We start from the raw sequence: 17,500 nt of genomic DNA on the forward strand, positions 1-17,500 counted from the left end.
ATTGCAGCCTCCTGAAGGTGTATCTTTAGGGCAGTTTTTAAAGTGAGTAGGGTTTTACACTCCTTTAGGTAGGGCATTCACTGCTTTTTGACTGGGAGGTGAAACCACATGCAAACTGATGTCACCATCACAACTACTTTGGTTAAAGTATGAGTGAGTGAGAGAGAGCAACAATGAATGGCTGCCTGTGTCTTCCTCTGCAGCACTGAAACCCTCTGCCTTTAATATTACCCCCCCCCACACACACACACACACACACACACACACACACACACACACACACACACACATCCATCCCCCCCCACACACACACACACGCATACCCCCCCCCCCCACACACACACACACTCATACCACACACACACCCCACACAGACACTCACACCCCCCACACACACGCATCCCCCCACACACACATGCCCCACACAGCAAACACAACAGTGATGTCATCATTCCAGTAGTATGATGTCATCTCACCTCTGTCCTACAGGGAGCATTCTGCGGTCAACTCTGTCATAGGATATCCCTCCACCCCTCCATTCCTCCCTCCATCCCTCCACCACTCCATTCCTCCCTCCATCCCTCCAACCCTCCCTCCATTCCTCCCACCTTGCAGTGGCTCATTAAACCTTGTATCTCCATATTTCTACTTTTCACATCATACTTTTCATCTTTGAGTGAAAAGTAAAAAGAAGCAAAACATTTACTTAAAATGTTTTCGCTTGAAAATATATATATATTCAAAGATTTGCAAAGAAAATGCAAGATTTTTCAAGAAATAGCAGATCTACATGAGCTTGTACATCTAGTTTTGAATAGCCAAAGAAATCTAAAAATGTCACAGTCGGATCCTTTTCCGGTCTGTAGATTCATCTGTAGATTCAGACCCGAGGCTGAATCTACAGATTATCTTCTCAATCAGTAGTTCTCAAACTTTTTCGTGCAAAAACAAAAGAATACCTCCATGTTTGGCCCGCAAACTCCCCCATTCTGATAATGTTTTGTGGTCCAGCTAGGGACCCCCAGAAGAGAAGATTTAAGTGTTATTTATGGAAGGGTGGGGTACATAAATTAATGCCCCACTTCATTGTTCAATAATGTCAAGCAAAACTAGCAAAAACAGCCAATCTATAAGGTCACAACACGTCACGTCACAATGTGTTGAATTATGAAAGTGGTTTAGTGTGCGCGGGTTACAAATATCGAGCCAATGAAGAGTATTAAAGTTATTAAGTTATATTAACTACACTGTATCCAGTAGAACAAAAGTTCTTTCTTTTCTCCATTTCACTGAAAAGTAACAGTTTTGGAAATAATATGGTTTCCACCCGACAGAGACGATGATATGCTCTCGTATTGACCAGTGGTGGAAAGTAACTAAGTACATTTACTTACAGTACAATTTTGAGGAATTTGTACTTTACTTGAGTATTTCCAATTTCCAATACTTTTACTCCTACTCCACTACACCTCAAGAGGCAAATATTGTACTTTCACTCCACTACAATTATTTGAAAACTTTGAGTTACTTTGAAGATTTATTATTATTATTACAAAACATACATTAACCACTTCAGCCTGATAAACATTTCGGGCCATTTGAAAATGGCAGATCTACAAGCTCAGAATGCGTCTGAGCTTGTAGATCTGCTATTTTCAAAAGATATTATACATTTGAAAACTTTTAAAATGGGACATTCTGCTTAATGATTACTTTTACTTTTGGTACTTCAAGTACATTTTGATGCCAATACTTTTGTACTTTTACTCAAGTACATTTTGAATTCTGGACTTTTACTTTCTACATTGCAGTATTGATACTTTTACTTAACCCATTGATACCTGGAACGCATCTGTGTCACTTTAGATGTCTTTGGCTATTCAAAAATAGCAGATCTACAAGCTCGTAGCGCGGCACCGAGTGCCGCGCTACGAGCTTGTAGATCTGCTATTTTTGAAAAATGGTGAAAAATTGTGAAAATCTTTGAATATATATATATTTTTTTAGGCGTTAGGATTTATAAACTTTTTTAAATCGGCCTCAGGTCTTAATGGGTTAAAAATGTAAAAATGCGAGTACTTTTTCCACCATTGGTATTGACACAGAAAGTGCACTGCTCTGTGCCCTACCTTCCACTGTCTCTAACTCTAACCTCACATCCTCCCCCAGAGGCTATATTTACCGCCTTGTCATGTCTGTGCTACATCTGTATACATGGTGCTACACCACGCTGTACAGTCAGTGGGCTTTCTCACTTTGTGTGCCAGAGGCACACCAAAGGGGCAAAAAAAATAGCCTCTATAACAGCGGTTCCCAAAGTGGGGTCCTTGGGAAGGTAACAGGGGGTCCCCTCCCAGCAAAAGTAGCAAATATAGCGTCACAATCATTTTAACCACTTTATCCATGTATATGCTGGCTGTTAAAAAATAGCAGATCTACTCACACTGCGAGCTTGTACATCTGCTATTTTTTAGCATTTTTGTGAAAAATATTGAAAATGTTTTGGATTAGTTTTTAACATAAATCTTCTCTTCTGGGGGTCCCTGGCACGAAAAGGATTGAGAACCACTGCTCTATAATATGTGTTATTGCTCTTATCACCCTGTTTAGTTTGATTTACTGATACCATATAACATGTTTCACCACTTAAGCCTTATCTCATACTTTCTTGCCAAAATAGCTGATCTACAAGGAAAATAAGTGAAGGAATTAGAAAATAAAACAAATTCATTATATATGTTTAGGATAAAGCTTCTCAAACTTTCTCCTGCCAGGGACCCCCAAATTGATATATATTTGGCCGCGGACCCCCATCTGAAAATATGTTGTGCCAGGGACTCAGCAAAGACTTGTGTTAGTGCACCAGCAGAACTATGTCCCAGTGCACCAGCAGAACTATGTCCCAGTGCACCAGCAGAACTATGTCCCAGTGCACCAGCAGAACTACGTCCCAGTGCACCAGCAGAACTATGTCCCAGTGCACCAGCAGAACTATGTCCCAGTGCACCAGCAGAACTATGTCCCAGTGCACCAGCAGAACTATGTCCCAGTGCACCAGCAGAACTATGTCCCAGTGCACCAGCAGAACTATGTCCCAGTGCACCAGCAGAACTACCGTAATTTTCGCACTATAAGCCGCACCTGACTATAAGCCGCAGCAGCTAAATTGAATGTTTGGAACATATATAAGCCGCACTGGACTATAAGCCGCGGGTGTAAAATCCATAGATTTAGGAGGTCCCCTAGTGGCCGTTAGCTGTAAAAATCCATAGATAAGCCGCACCGTTATATAAGCTGCAGGGTCGAAAAATTGGAAAAAATCGCAGCTTATAGTCCGAAATTTACGGTATGTCCCAGGGACAGACAGCCGCTCATATGGTGAAAAGATAGAACATAATCTGTCCAATACCCAATCCAATGTCAGCACACAGTCACAGCGTTGCTGTTCTTAGGTCTTGACCCCTTCAATCCGGGAACTCATGCTGTGCCATTTTTAGATTTTTATAGTTTATAACCATTATTCTATACTTTGGGCTTTTCAAAAATAGCAGATCTACAAGCTCGTAGCGCGGCACATGAGCTTGTAGATCTGCTATTTATTTTAGATTTGTGTTGAAAATGTGTGCAAATCTTTGAATACATGTTTTTTAAAAGCGAAATTTTTTTACTCAAATCTTTGCCACTGGGGGGATTCTACAAATGTCTTCTAAATCCTATCCTGAAAAACCTATGTTGCTATTATATCAGTGGTTCTCAAACTTTTTCATGTCAAAGACCCCCCAAAATTATATGTATTTGGTCACGGACCCCCCCTGCCATCTCAAAATATCTTGTTCCAGGGACCCCCCAGAAGCAAATATTCGAGTAAAAAAAATATATATATATATATATTCAAATATTTGAACAAATGTTCAAGATTTTTCTAAAATAGCAGATCTACAAGCTCATAGCGCTGCACTCGGTGCCGCGCAATGAGCTTGTAGATCTGCTATTTTTTAATAGCCAAAGAGTAAAATATGGATAAAGTGGTGACACAGATGCGTTTCCGGTCCTGATGGGTTAATGGTGGGTGATGGTCCGCTCTGTCACAGGCTGATCATTCAATGTCAATGGGTTTCTGTGCCTCTGCATTGTTTATTATTGATCACATTATTAACCCATTAAGACCTCAGGCTGATTCAATAAATGCCAAATGTTGCTATATCAGTCAAGGACCCCCAAAATGATATGTATTTGGCCGCGGACCCCCATCTCAAAATAGAAGCAAAGAGTTGAGTTAAAACATTTTGCTTAAAAAAATATATATATGTAAAGATTTGCACAAATGTTCATGATTTTTTTTTAATAGCAGATCTACAAGCTCATAGTGCGGCATGAAGTGATGCGCTATGAGCTTGTAGATCTGCTATTTCTGAATAGCCAAAGAATGAAATATGGTTAAAAATGACCCCTGAGGCTCCTAACTTTGATATGTAACTCAAATCTAAAATGATCAATAGACAGCAGCCAGACATCTGACCTCTAAACAGATTGAGACACACACACACACACACACACACACACACACACACACACACACACACACACACACACACACACACACACACACACACACACACACACACACACACACACACACACACACACACACACACACACACACACACACACACACACACACACACACACACACACACACACACACACACACAGAGCAATAAGAGGAAATGAGCGAGTTGCATCATGGGTCATGAGACATGGCCGTGGTGGAATGCCCCCGATGGTGAAAACGACTTTAAAAATAAAGACACACACATACTGTATGTTGTGCCTAAATACAAAAAACACACACACTGTATGTTGTGTCTAAATAAAAAAAACACACACACACTGTATGTTGTGTCTAAATAAAAAAAACACACACATACTGTATGTTGTGTCATCAGTGGAAACCTGGGCCTTGTTGTTGTGAGACTAATGTTAAAATGTAAACAAACACTGTGTCACATGCAAACTACACTATATACCACTGAGTCACTGATTCTACTGATCTCTCCACCTGCAAGGCCAGTGTTGCCATGTCTGCTTATTATAAGCAACTTTGGGCTTGTTTTTCTGCTTGTACATAGCCTATTGGTAGTTGTAGGTTTGTGTGTTTTTGGGCTTGTTTTAAAAGTGTAGTTATTTGAGCTTCCAATTTAATTATTGTTTAAACCAGTTCTCAGTTATTTGCATGTCAAGGAGGTTGGAGAACCAGTGCTCTAAAATGAAGAGTTCAATGTAGCTCTGTGGTCTAGAGCCGTGAATAAAGGTAGCTTGTGGCAGAGGCTGCAAACACCCACTATGATTAGGATCACACAGCGGGCACAGGGGTGGCACGGAGGTAACGTATCTACCCACTAAACAGAGGGTGGCACGGTGGTAACGTATCTGCCCACTAAACAGAGGGTGGCACGGTGGTAACATATCTACCCACTAAACAGAGGGTGGCACGGTGGTAACGTATCTGCCCACTAAACAGAGGGTGGCACGGTGGTAACGTATCTACCCACTAAACAGAGGGTGGCACGGTGGTAACGTATCTACCCACTAAACAGAGGGTGGCACGGTGGTAACGTATCTGCCCACTAAACAGAGGGTGGCACGGTGGTAACGTATCTGCCCACTAAACAGAGGGTGGCACGGTGGTAACGTATCTACCCACTAAACAGAGGGTGGCACGGTGGTAACGTATCTGCCCACTAAACAGAGGGTGGCACGGTGGTAACGTATCTACACACTAAACAGAGGGTGGCACGGTGGTAACGTATCTACACACTAAACAGAGGGTGGCACGGTGGTAACGTATCTACCCACTAAACAGAGGGTGGCGCGGTGGTAACGTATCTGCCCACTAAACAGAGGGTGGCACGGTGGTAACATATCTACCCACTAAACAGAGGGTGGCACGGTGGTAACATATCTACCCACTAAACAGAGGGTGGCGCGGTGGCAGAGTGGTACAGTGGTAGGTAAACTGCACTTGCGCAGGAAACCCGGTTCAAACCTGGGGGTAGAAGAGGAAAGTTACATAGACACATTCTAAAGATTCTTATTGGCTCTTCTTGGCCTTCCAAAGTGCCTTCCAAGAGGGGAGGGGGGGAGGTGTGTCATGAGCCACTCTGTTTGAGCGCCACACACACACATGTGAGCCACGTTGCCAGGTTGGGAGTTTTGCCCACAGTGTTGCCACATTTTGCGAGAGAAATAAGGGTCTATAACCACGTCTATGACAACAAGACAACAAGCCCAAAATAAGCGACTACTAGGCCACAAACATGAGCACTTAAAACTTTTATACATTGGCTATTTGAAAATAGCCGATCTAAAAGCTTTGTAGATCGGCTATTTTCAAAAAAACCTTGGGGGGTAAAAAAAGAGAAACATTTGGAATATTTTAAAAACATTTTAAAAACACAAATCCGGTAAGGTGGTCCCTGGCTCAAAATATTTTCAGATGGGGGGGGTCTGTGGACAAATACAAATTACTGAGGGGGTCCATGACATGAAAATGTTTGAGAACGACTGGTTTAAACAACACTAGGAAGCAAGCCCACATAAGCAACGAGACTTTAGACAAGTCCCACATTTCTTTTGAAAAGGCAACCCGCAACTACTAATATTTTCAAGTGATTTACAGAAAAAACCCAAAGCCCAAAGTCGCTTATAATAAGCAGACTTAGAATTTGCAATTTAATCCAGAGCGACTTACAGTAAGCAAGGTAAAAACTAGGTAATCAGGGCCGTGTAGTATTCTGAAATGAATGATTACTCTTCGGTACTCTATCACTCGTTTGCAGTGGTGTAAAGTAACTAAGTACATTTACTCAAGTACTGTACTCAAGTAAAAAAATTAGGTATTTTCACTTAACTGGAGTATTTCCAATTTTTAATACTTTTACTTCTACTCCACTACATCTCAGAGGCAAATATTGTACTTTTACTCCACTACAATTATTTGAAAACTTTAGTTACTACTTACTTTGCAGACATACATTATTACATTATGAAACATACATTAACCACTTTAGCCCTATTTTATACCTAGGCTATTTGAAAATAGCCGATCTACAAGCTCACAGCGCGTCGCGATTGTGAGCTTGTATATCTGCTATTTTCAAACATTTTAGTACTTTTACTTTTGGTACTTTAAGTACATGTTGATACCTGTACTTTTACTCAAGTTAATTTTTTCATTCCGGACTTTCACTTGTAACAGAGTACTTCTACATTGCAGTATTGATACTTTTACTTAAGTAAAACATTTGAGTACTTTTTTCCACCACTGCTCGTTTGCAAGTCACATCACTGTGTGCATGGGTCAATTAACCTTGTGATACTGTCTGTCTGTCTGTCTGTCTGTCTGTCTGTCTGTCTGTCTGTCTGTCTGTCTGTCTGTCTGTCTGTCTGTCTGTCTGTCTGTCTGTCTGTCTGTCTGTCAGTCAGTCACTGGGAACTGTGGAGGGGGGAGGGGGGCAGGGCGGCTGTTAACCCATTCAGACCTGGAACTGTGTCATTTTTAGATTTGAGCTAAAAAGCATTATTTTACACTTTGGCTATTCAAAAATAGCAGATATACAAGCTCATAGCGCGGCACCGAGTGCCGCGCTACGAGCTTGTAGATCTGCTATTTTTGAAAAATCGTGAAAATGTGTGCAAATCTTTGAATATATATTTTTTTAAAGCGAACATTTTTAACTCAAATCTTTGCTTCTGGGGGGTCCCTGGAACAAAACATTTTGATGGGGGTCTGCGGCCAAATACATATACTTTTGGGGGTCCTTGACGTGAAAAAGATTGAGCACCACTGATATAGAAACATAGGTTTTTCGGAAAACTGTTGAGATTTAGGAGACATGTAGAATCGGCTTCAGGTCCTCAATGGGTTAAAGTGACGATGTCACAGCCACCTCTCCTCTCTCAGTCTCCACAGAGCTGAACAGTTAACGCAAGTAAAACCAGTCAGTCACACACTACGAGAAAAGAGAAAGCTTGCCTATAGACGAATCCACAGACGCGCTGCCTGTAGCTGCCTGTAGGCGGCCATTGCTGCGGTGTCGCGTCCGCGGAGCGTTGACACCGCAGCAATGGCTGCGCGCAGGGCAGCGCTCCGTGGATTCGTGTATAGGGCGCACATGGGGCTACAGGACCGGGCCTGGAGGTAATACATCAAACAGCATGGAAATAGTCATCTAGGATCACAGGTAAACCCAAGAACCTATCACTAGGGGTGTGCCGATACACTCATTTCACCAAACGCTACGATACGATATTTGGCTCACAACTTCGATACGATTTCGATACGCACTTTTTTATTATGAAAAATATATGGGGGAGAAAAAAAAGCAAATGCAAACAAATAATTCTGTTTTTGCATTATTCAGACATGCGAACTTGTAGCTTTTCAGCTACACTAGCCGTTTTGAATCCAAATAGGGCAATAGTGTGACACCTGACCCGAAAAAAAAAAAAACATGTTGTCACCCTTTTCACTCCGGGGCTGTTTTTGCATGCCTGATTATTATTATTGTAAAAAATTAAATAAAAAAAAAATTTCAAAACGATTTTTTTTTCTCAAAACAATACATATCGTCACGAAAACGCATCGCGATATATCGCGGGACGATATATCGGCACACCCCTACCTATCATCAGTCTAAACAGTATAACATCAAAAAATAAATCTGTACATTGAAACTATACACGAATCCACGGAGCGCTGCACTGCGCGCAGCCATTGCTGCGGTGTCAATGCTCCGCGGACGCGACACCGCAGCAATGGCCGCCTACAGGCAGCTACAGGCAGCGCGTCTGTGGATTCGTCTATAGGAGGCCAGGTCAACAAATGAACCTGCCATCTGTCTACATAAATTACATTTTAACCTTTCACATAAGCCTGCAGGTCGTCGGGGCCATAGGTCAAGTGCTACGGGCTAAAAGGTGGAGTCTGAACTCTGAAGAGGTGAGTCTTCAGATTATGGCAGAAGTATGGGAGTGAGTCTACAGTTCTAACTGCAATGTGGAGTTCCTTCCATAGTTTGGTGAGCCAGAAGGGAGAAGAGTCTGGGACGTGTGGAACGTTGTCCTGGATACTTTAACCCAGGGGTTCTCAAACTTTTTTGGCCCAGGGCACCCCTATAAATATTTTTTTCATCCGAGGCACCCCTACTTTATTTGCATAATTTTCACTCCCAGCACCTTATGCCATTTACTTACATATGGCCTATATTACATTACATTTAGCATAACAGTATGATCTAACAATTTTTTAATCAAAATTATTAAAGTTTTTTGTTAATTATTATAAGATGATGACAACATCTGAATGAATAGTGTTTTATTGAGTAAATCAGATTGGGTTGTACATTCAAATTATTTCAAGTAATTAGATATTACCCACATATATTCATCAAATGTAAACACATGTCATCAGATGTAAACACATTTCAAGTGCAAATTCATTCCAAAAAGTCCATATTTCCTTGTTTGATCAAAAATCGTTGCGTAAGTCGTTACTCTCTTTTCTACACTCTGGGGGAAACAGGCAGTAGGCGCATTTGCTATTTATTCTAACACAGATATGTTGCGAGGTAAACTTGAGATAATAGCCATTTTGGTTAGAACTGACTGAAAATAACTTTGTACTTCACTCTTTAAATGATATGAAAAAAATATATAGATTTTTTTTTTTTTTTTTTTTTTTTTCCAAATATCATAACATTTTCGGGGCACCCCTGGACTGCCGTCGCGGCACTGAGAACCCCTGCTTTAACCTATTCAAACCGGGACATTTTAAGATTTTTTTGGCTATTAAAAAATTGCAGTTATACAAGCTCATAGCACGGCACCGAGCGCTACGAGCTTGTAGATCTGCTGTTTTGTTTTTTTTTTATTGTGAAAATTTCATGTTAAAATCTTTCAATATATATATATTTTTAAAGCCAACATTTGTAACTCAAATCTTTGCGTCTGGGGATTCTAATAATGTCTTCTAAAAAGCTTCTAAAGTTTTTTTTTTTTAAACTTGTGTTTTTATAATATCAGTGGTTCTCAAAACTTTTCCATGACAAGGACCCCCAAAATGATATGTGTTTGGCCAAGGACCCCCATCTCAAAGTATTTCGTTCCAGGGATCCCCCCCCCCCCAGAAACAAAGATTTGAGTTACAAATGTTCGCTTTAAAAAAAATACATATTTGCACACATTTTCAAGATTTTTTCAAAGAAATTGCAGATCTACAAGCTGCTATTGAGCTTGCTGCTATGCAAGCTATATGAGCTTGTAGATCTGCTATTTTTTGAATAGCCCAAAGAACCCATTAACACCTGGAACTGTGTCATTTTTAGATTTGAGCTAAAAAGCATTATTTTACACTTTAGGCTATTCAAAAATAGCAGATCTACAAGCTCATAGCGCGGCACCGAGTGCCGCGCTACGAGCTTGTAGATCTGCTATTTTTGAAAAATCGTGAAAATGTGTGCAAATCTTTGAATATATGGTATTTTTAAAGCGAACATTTTTAACTCAAATCTTTGCTTCTGGGGGGTCCCTGGAACAAAATATTTTGATGGGGGTCCGCGGCCAAATACATATCATTTTGGGGGTCCTTGACATGAAAAAGTTTGAGAACCACTGATATAGAAACGTACGTTTTTCAGAAAACTGTTGGGATTTAGGAGACTGACAGCTTCCCTGTGTTATAACCAGTGGTGGAAAAAGTACTCAAATTCTTTACTTAAGTAAAAGTACCAATACTGCAATATAAAAATACTCTGTTCCAAGTAAAAGTCCAGAATTCAGAATTTACTTGAGTAAAAGTACAGAAGTATTGGCATCAAAATGTACTTAAAGTACCAAAAGTAAAAATACTAAAATATTTGAAAATAGCAGATCTACAAGCTCACAACGCGTCGCGATGCGACGCGTTGTGAGCTTGTAGATCGGCTATTTTCAAATAGCCTAGGTATAAAATAGGGCTAAAGTGGTTAATGTATGTTTCATAATGTAATAATTTATATCTGAAAAGTAACTAGTAACTAAAGTTTTCCAATAATTGTAGTGGAGTAAAAGTACAATATTTGCCTCTGAGATGTAGTGGAGTAGAAGTAAAAGTATTGGAAATTGGAAATACTCAAGTAAAGTACAAATACCTCAAAATTGTATTTAAGTACAGTACTTAAGTAAATGTACTTAGTTACTTTCCACCACTGGTTATAACCGATCTGAGCAACACTAGCTATACCTGTATCATTCTCCACCCATGCTGGTATACTTCCACTCTCACTCCTGGCCTCAGTGAAACAAAGAGTCATCTTGTAGCATCAGGACACTTTGAATGAGGCCGGGCTCCATGCACGATGCTAACCTTGGCTAACCTCAAAGTCACGCACTTTTTCCTTAATGAGCTGCAGGCCGTCTCTCTGTTATTTAATAACAGCCTCTCATCAACACATATACAGTTAGGTCTCAGTGCATGTTCTCAACCTTTTCAGGCTGTAAAAATAATCATATTTGAGCTCCACAAATAAATATGGTGAAAAATAGCACCGAGTGACGCGCTGTAGGCTTGTAGATCTGCTAGTTTTGAATAGCCAACATATAAACGGATACAGTGGTCCGTGATCAAATTTAGACCGGGAAAGAATCATCAGTGTCATTTTTAGATTTCTTTGGCTATTCAAAAATAGCAGATCTACAAGCTCATAGCGCGCGGCACCGTGTGCCGCGCTATGAGCTTGTAGATCTGCTATTTTTGAAGAATCATGAACATTTGTGAAAATCTATGAATCTAATATTTTTTTAAGCGAACATTTGTAATTCAAAATATTTGCTTTATGGAGGTCCCTGGAACTAGATATTTAGAGATGGGGGTCCGCGGCCAAATACATATCATTTTGGGGGTCCTTGACATGAAAAAGTTTGAGAAATATTATAGCAACATACAGTACGTTTTTTCTAAAAAACAGTTAGGATTTAGAAGACATTTATAGAATCCCCCCAGAAGGAAAGATTTGAGTTACAAATGTTTGCTTTAAAAAATAAATATGTATCAAAAAGATTTGCACACATTTGCACGATTTAAAAAAAACATAACAGATCTACAAGCTCCGTACTACGAGCTTGTAGATCTGCTATTTTTGAATAGCCAAAGAAATATTAAAAGTTACACACAGATGCGTTCCCGGCCTTAATGGGTTAAGATGATTGTGAGTGATGCTACATTAAACTACTTTAGCTGGGGATCGCCTGGAACACCCCCGCCCAAGGACCCCCGGACCCCCGGGGGTCCTTGAGATACTTAAAAAACATAAAAACGATGCTTCTATTTCAGTGGTATCCTCTTTCATTACTACTGCTGGCAAAACAATGCTTATTGCTCATGGAAATCAACACTGATTTCCAAACACCACTGCAGTGTAAGGCTGCTTTCCATATGTACAGTACATAATATACCATCATACCTTATCTGTATGATAAAAACAGTGGTGTAAAGGAACTAAGTACATTTACTCAAGTACTGTACTTAAGCACAGTTTTGAGGTATTCTTACTCTACTGGAGTATTTTGAATTTTCAGTACTTTTACTTACTACTCCACTACATCTCACGAGGCAAATATTGTACTTTTACTCCACTACAGGTATTTGAAAACTTTAGTTACTTTGCAGATATAAATGATTACATTATAAAACATACCATTAACCACTATTCTATACATTTGAAAATAGCAGATCTACAAGCTCACAACGCGTCGCATCGCGACGCGTTGTGAGCTTGTAGATCTGCTATTTTCAAATATTTTAGTACTTTTACTTTTGATACTTTAAGTATATTTTGATACCAATACTTTTGTACTTTTACTCAAATAACATTTTGAAAATGTTTCTACTTTTACTTAAGTAAAGTATGTGAGTACTTGTTCCACCCCTGATGACAACACAGATCATTATCTTGATCTTTGGTGACTAGTAGCAGGGTTTTTGTGATTATGGAGTATTTGGAGTTATTACAGCCCAAACAAAATGAACAAAATATGCATTGGTTAAATGAAAATACCAACAAAGCAAATATAATTAACCATGTGTAAACTATAGACTTTATTAATAGCTGCTTTTCCATGAGAACTATTTTCTGACAATAACTTCTCTTGTTGATCCTCTCAAATAAATTGCGTCACAACTGTACATACAGTAACAGTGTGTGACAGCAGAGTTGTGTCAGTTATGCTAGGCCATCCGCTTTTAGCAATACAGGGGAGGGAGGGAGGGAGGGAGGGAGGGAGAAAGAAAGAAACAATACTAGAGCAGAAGTGACTCTGAGCGTATAGTACATGGACCTGAGCGCTACGGAACAGGAAGGCAGCCATCATCACAACAAAGACCGTTCAAACACCATTAACCCATTAAGACCGGGAACGCATCGGTGTCATTTTTAGATTTTTTTTGGCTATTCCAAAATAGCAGATGTACAAGCGAAGATGTACAATGATCTTGTTGGGTTTTTCTTTTTTTTATCGTGAAAGTTTGTGCAAATCTTTGAATATGAATATATTTTTACAGCAATTTTTTTTTTACTCAAATCTTTGCTTCTGGGGATTCTCTACGAATGTCTTCTAAATCTTTAAAAAAAAAGAAAAATGAAACGTATGTTGCTAAAACATATGGTTCTCAAACGTTTCCATGTCAAGGACCACCCAAAATGTATTTGGCCACGGACCCCCCATCTCAAAATGTTTTGTTCCAATGACCCCCCCGGAAGCAAAGATTTGAGTTACAAATGTAAAATAAAAAATATATATATATATTCAAAGATTTGCACAAATTTTTCACAGTTTTTCCAAAAATTGCAGATCGCCAAAGAAATCTAAAAATGACAAAAAGATGCCTTCCCGGATTGAAAGGGTTAAAACATACACTGTGGGGAAAACAAACCTTTAACCAGGGACTACATTGTGTCACCTCTACAAAAAAATAAACACACACTTAATAATCACTTAATCCCCCTATTTTATACTTTGTCTTATTAAACGCCTAAAATAGACACGCCAGGTTGAAATTGCTTAACCCATTGATACCTGGAACGCATCTGTGTCACTTTAGATGTCTTTGGCTATTCAAAAATAGCAGATATACAAGCTCATAGCGCGGCACCGAGTGCCGCGCTATGAGCTTGTAGATCTGCTATTTTTGAAAAATCGTGAAAAAAATATTTTTCTGATTTCTTTTTCAAAAATCTGTTAGGATTTAGAAAACATTTTTAAGAATCGTCTCAGGTCTTAAAGGGTTAATATCGTCTCTGTCGGGTGGAAACCAAAAAACTGTTACTTTTCACGATTCAAATTTAAAAAAGCATCAACAGTAGCAGATCTACAAGCTCGAGCTTGTAGATCTGCTACCGTTGATGCTTTTGTGTGACTCTGCAGTGTGATCAAGTAAGGGCATTCGTTTACGGGGGAAAAAAACACACACAAAGTTAGAATCTGGAGATCAGAGGTTTCTGCGCTGACACGGCGACGTTATAAAAAAGCTATTATTAACACCTTACCTGCCGCTCCATGAGCGTGGGCAGCGTCAAGCCCCCCCTGGGGGCCCGGTACGTGTGTGTGTGGCCCCGGGCGTACATATCCACCATGTTTGTTTTAAGTTATTATTCCCATAGGCTGAGGATCCATGTGCAGCGGACCATGACAGACACACACACACACACACACACACACACACACACACACACACACACACACACACACACACAGACAGCAGCAGATAATATGTGGAGCGCTCCTGGCTGCTGCTGTTACTGTTACTGCTGCTGCTACAACACTAAATGACCAACGCACCACACCGGAATGACTGAGGGATGAGCAGGCAGCCCTGAACACACCCCCAAACACACACACACACACACACACACACACACCGCTGTCACACACACACAGCCCTCTCTCTCTCTCTGACACACCGCTCACACACACACCCTCCTCTCGCAGCAGCAGCTGTGACAGTTGAAGCCCAAATAGAAAGAAGAACCGTTTGCTCTGTTACAATGTCAGGGGCTGGAAGTGAGGCAGGCGCGTGCGCTGTGTGCTGTGTGCTGTGTGCTGTGTGTGTGTGTGTGTGTGTGTGTGTGTGTGTGTGTGTGTGTGTGTGTGTGTGTGTGCTGGGAAAAAGGAGAATATCTGGGCTGTCTGAAGTTTTTCTGGCTGTGCTCAGGAGCGAAAAGTGAGTCAGCGAGAGAGAGAGAGAGAGAGAGAGAGAGAGAGAGAGAGAGAGAGAGAGAGAGAGAGAGAGAGAGAGAGACAGACAGACAGAGGGACATACAGACAGACAGAGTGAGACAGACAGACAGACAGACAGACAGACAGACAGACAGACAGACAGACAGAGTGAGAGAGACAGACAGACAGACAGAGGAGTGAGAGAGAGAGACAGACAGACAGACAGAGGAGTGAGAGAGACAGGCAGACAGACAGACAGACAGACACATAGACACACAGACAGAGGGACATACAGACAGAGAGTGAGAGAGACAGACAGACAGACAGACAGACAGACAGACAGACAGACAGACAGACAGACAGACAGACAGACAGACAGACAGACAGACAGACAGACAGACGAGTGAGAGAGACAGACAGACAGACAGACAGACAGACAGACAGACAGACAGACAGACAGACAGACAGACAGACAGACAGACAGACAGACAGACAGACAGACAGACAGAGAGACAGAGGGACATACAGACAGACAGAGTGAGAGAGACAGACAGACAGACAGACAGACAGACAGACAGACAGACAGACAGAGAGAGCGAGAGAGAGAGAGAAATAGAGCAAACAGGCCATTTCAACCTATTTCCTGTCTGTGTGCCCAAAGAGGAAATGTCAGCGTTTAAATAAATCTAAAGGGGGGGAGGGGGGGGTAAGCCCTTTAGATTATAGAACTGTTTATTGTACATATTTATTGTTTTTCATAGCAGTAACCTGTAAGCTGACAGTATGACGTTCTAAATGTCATCATGATGTGAGTGCACAGGATCTCATTCTAAATAAGCCTTTGTGCTTTTATGAGCCATCCAGTTTAGAGGACCTTGTGTTGTGAACTGTACTTACATGTACTGTTTCCATGTCTTTCTAAATAAACGATTCAATTAATCAATCAATCAATCATGAATATAATTAATCAATCACTCATGAATATAATTAATCAATCACTCATGAATATAATCAATCAATCAATCATGAATATAATTAATCAATCACTCATGAATATAATTAATCAATCAATCATGAATATAATGAATGTGCATGCAGCATAGTGTAGTAGGCTAAAGCAGAAGGCTTATTTTATCCAGTTCCTCCCTGATGAAGGAGCGTTGACCGCAAACATACAATGGTCACGATCACTTTTGTTTGGCTTTTACACTTCTACTTTTATAATAATGGCTTCACAAACACATGCAGGGTTTCAGTATGGAATGGTGACGGACAAGAGGAAGTCATTTTTGTCAATAATATCGTGGGAGAATGGTTTTAGGGAGGCTCCCTCCTACTTACTACTCTTAACTAGAGGTCAACTGCAGCGTTGCCAGATTTCGCGAGAGAAACAAGCAACTAGGTCTATGAAAACCCAAGTCCAAAAGAAGCGACTCTTATAGGCCACATGAGCACTTTAAAACCTATATACATCAGCTATTAGGAAAATAGCCGATCTACAAGCTCACAACGCATCGCATCCGCGACGCGTTGTGAGCTTGTAGATCTGCTATTTTCCAGAAATATTTGTGAAACATTCTACCACCACAAATCTGGTACGGGGCTCCCCTGGCACAAAGTCCTTTCAGATGGGGGTCCGCGGACAAATACAAATTAATTTGCCGGTCCTCGACATGAACATGAACCCACAACCACCAATATTTACAAGCAACTTTACAGAAAAAAAACAAGCCCAACGTCACTTATAATAAGCAGACATGGCAACACTGGTGTCGACAGGTTCAAGCAGGAAGCCTCATTAAAAGGAAAACTTGCTCAACGGACACTTTCCGTCTAAAGTTAACTCATTGCTGGGACCTACCACAGGTCACCCAGGGCAAAGCCAGGAAAGGCAATAAGCGCACCACCTACGTAGATGGAGTCCCAAGACCCTGATGTTAGATAGGAGAGTGTGGAGGGCAACGATTCAAGAGTCCCGAGTTCGTATTGGGCTAGACCGCATGCACTCTCGCATCACAACATACTACTCACCACCTACAAGGCACTGAACAATTCCCCCCCCCCCCCCCCCCTTTGAGGTGCCCAGGACCAAGTGCCGTACCTGGGGTACGATAGGGCTTTTGCTGACCCCACCAACCCTGTGGAACGCACTCCCCAAAACTCTCAGAAAAGCCCCCCCCACCCTCCAAAACCTCTGTCAAAACCCACCTCTTCAATAAGTCTTTCCCCTCCACACTCCCCTTCTCTC

The 17,500-nt window shown here is 40.9% G+C and overlaps 2 protein-coding genes across 2 annotated transcripts in view; both read right to left on the reverse strand.

Moving 5' to 3' along the window:
- arhgap27 (Rho GTPase activating protein 27) overlaps window positions 1-17,500 on the reverse strand; it is an 83,632-nt gene that overhangs the window by 46,451 nt on the left and 19,681 nt on the right. The window lies entirely within an intron of this gene.
- Window positions 8,797-17,500, reverse strand: part of LOC308105249 (uncharacterized protein) — a 319,910-nt gene continuing 311,206 nt past the window's right edge. Inside the window, exon 23 of the transcript XR_013934886.1 lies at window positions 8,797-8,862. The gene's annotated coding sequence lies outside the window, so the exon portion shown is untranslated. The remainder of the gene's footprint in view (window positions 8,863-17,500) is intronic.

The sequence above is a fragment of the Gymnoscopelus braueri genome (genome assembly GCF_963280865.1).
Source record: "Gymnoscopelus braueri genome assembly, chromosome: 17".
Lineage (NCBI taxonomy): Eukaryota > Metazoa > Chordata > Actinopteri > Myctophiformes > Myctophidae > Gymnoscopelus > Gymnoscopelus braueri.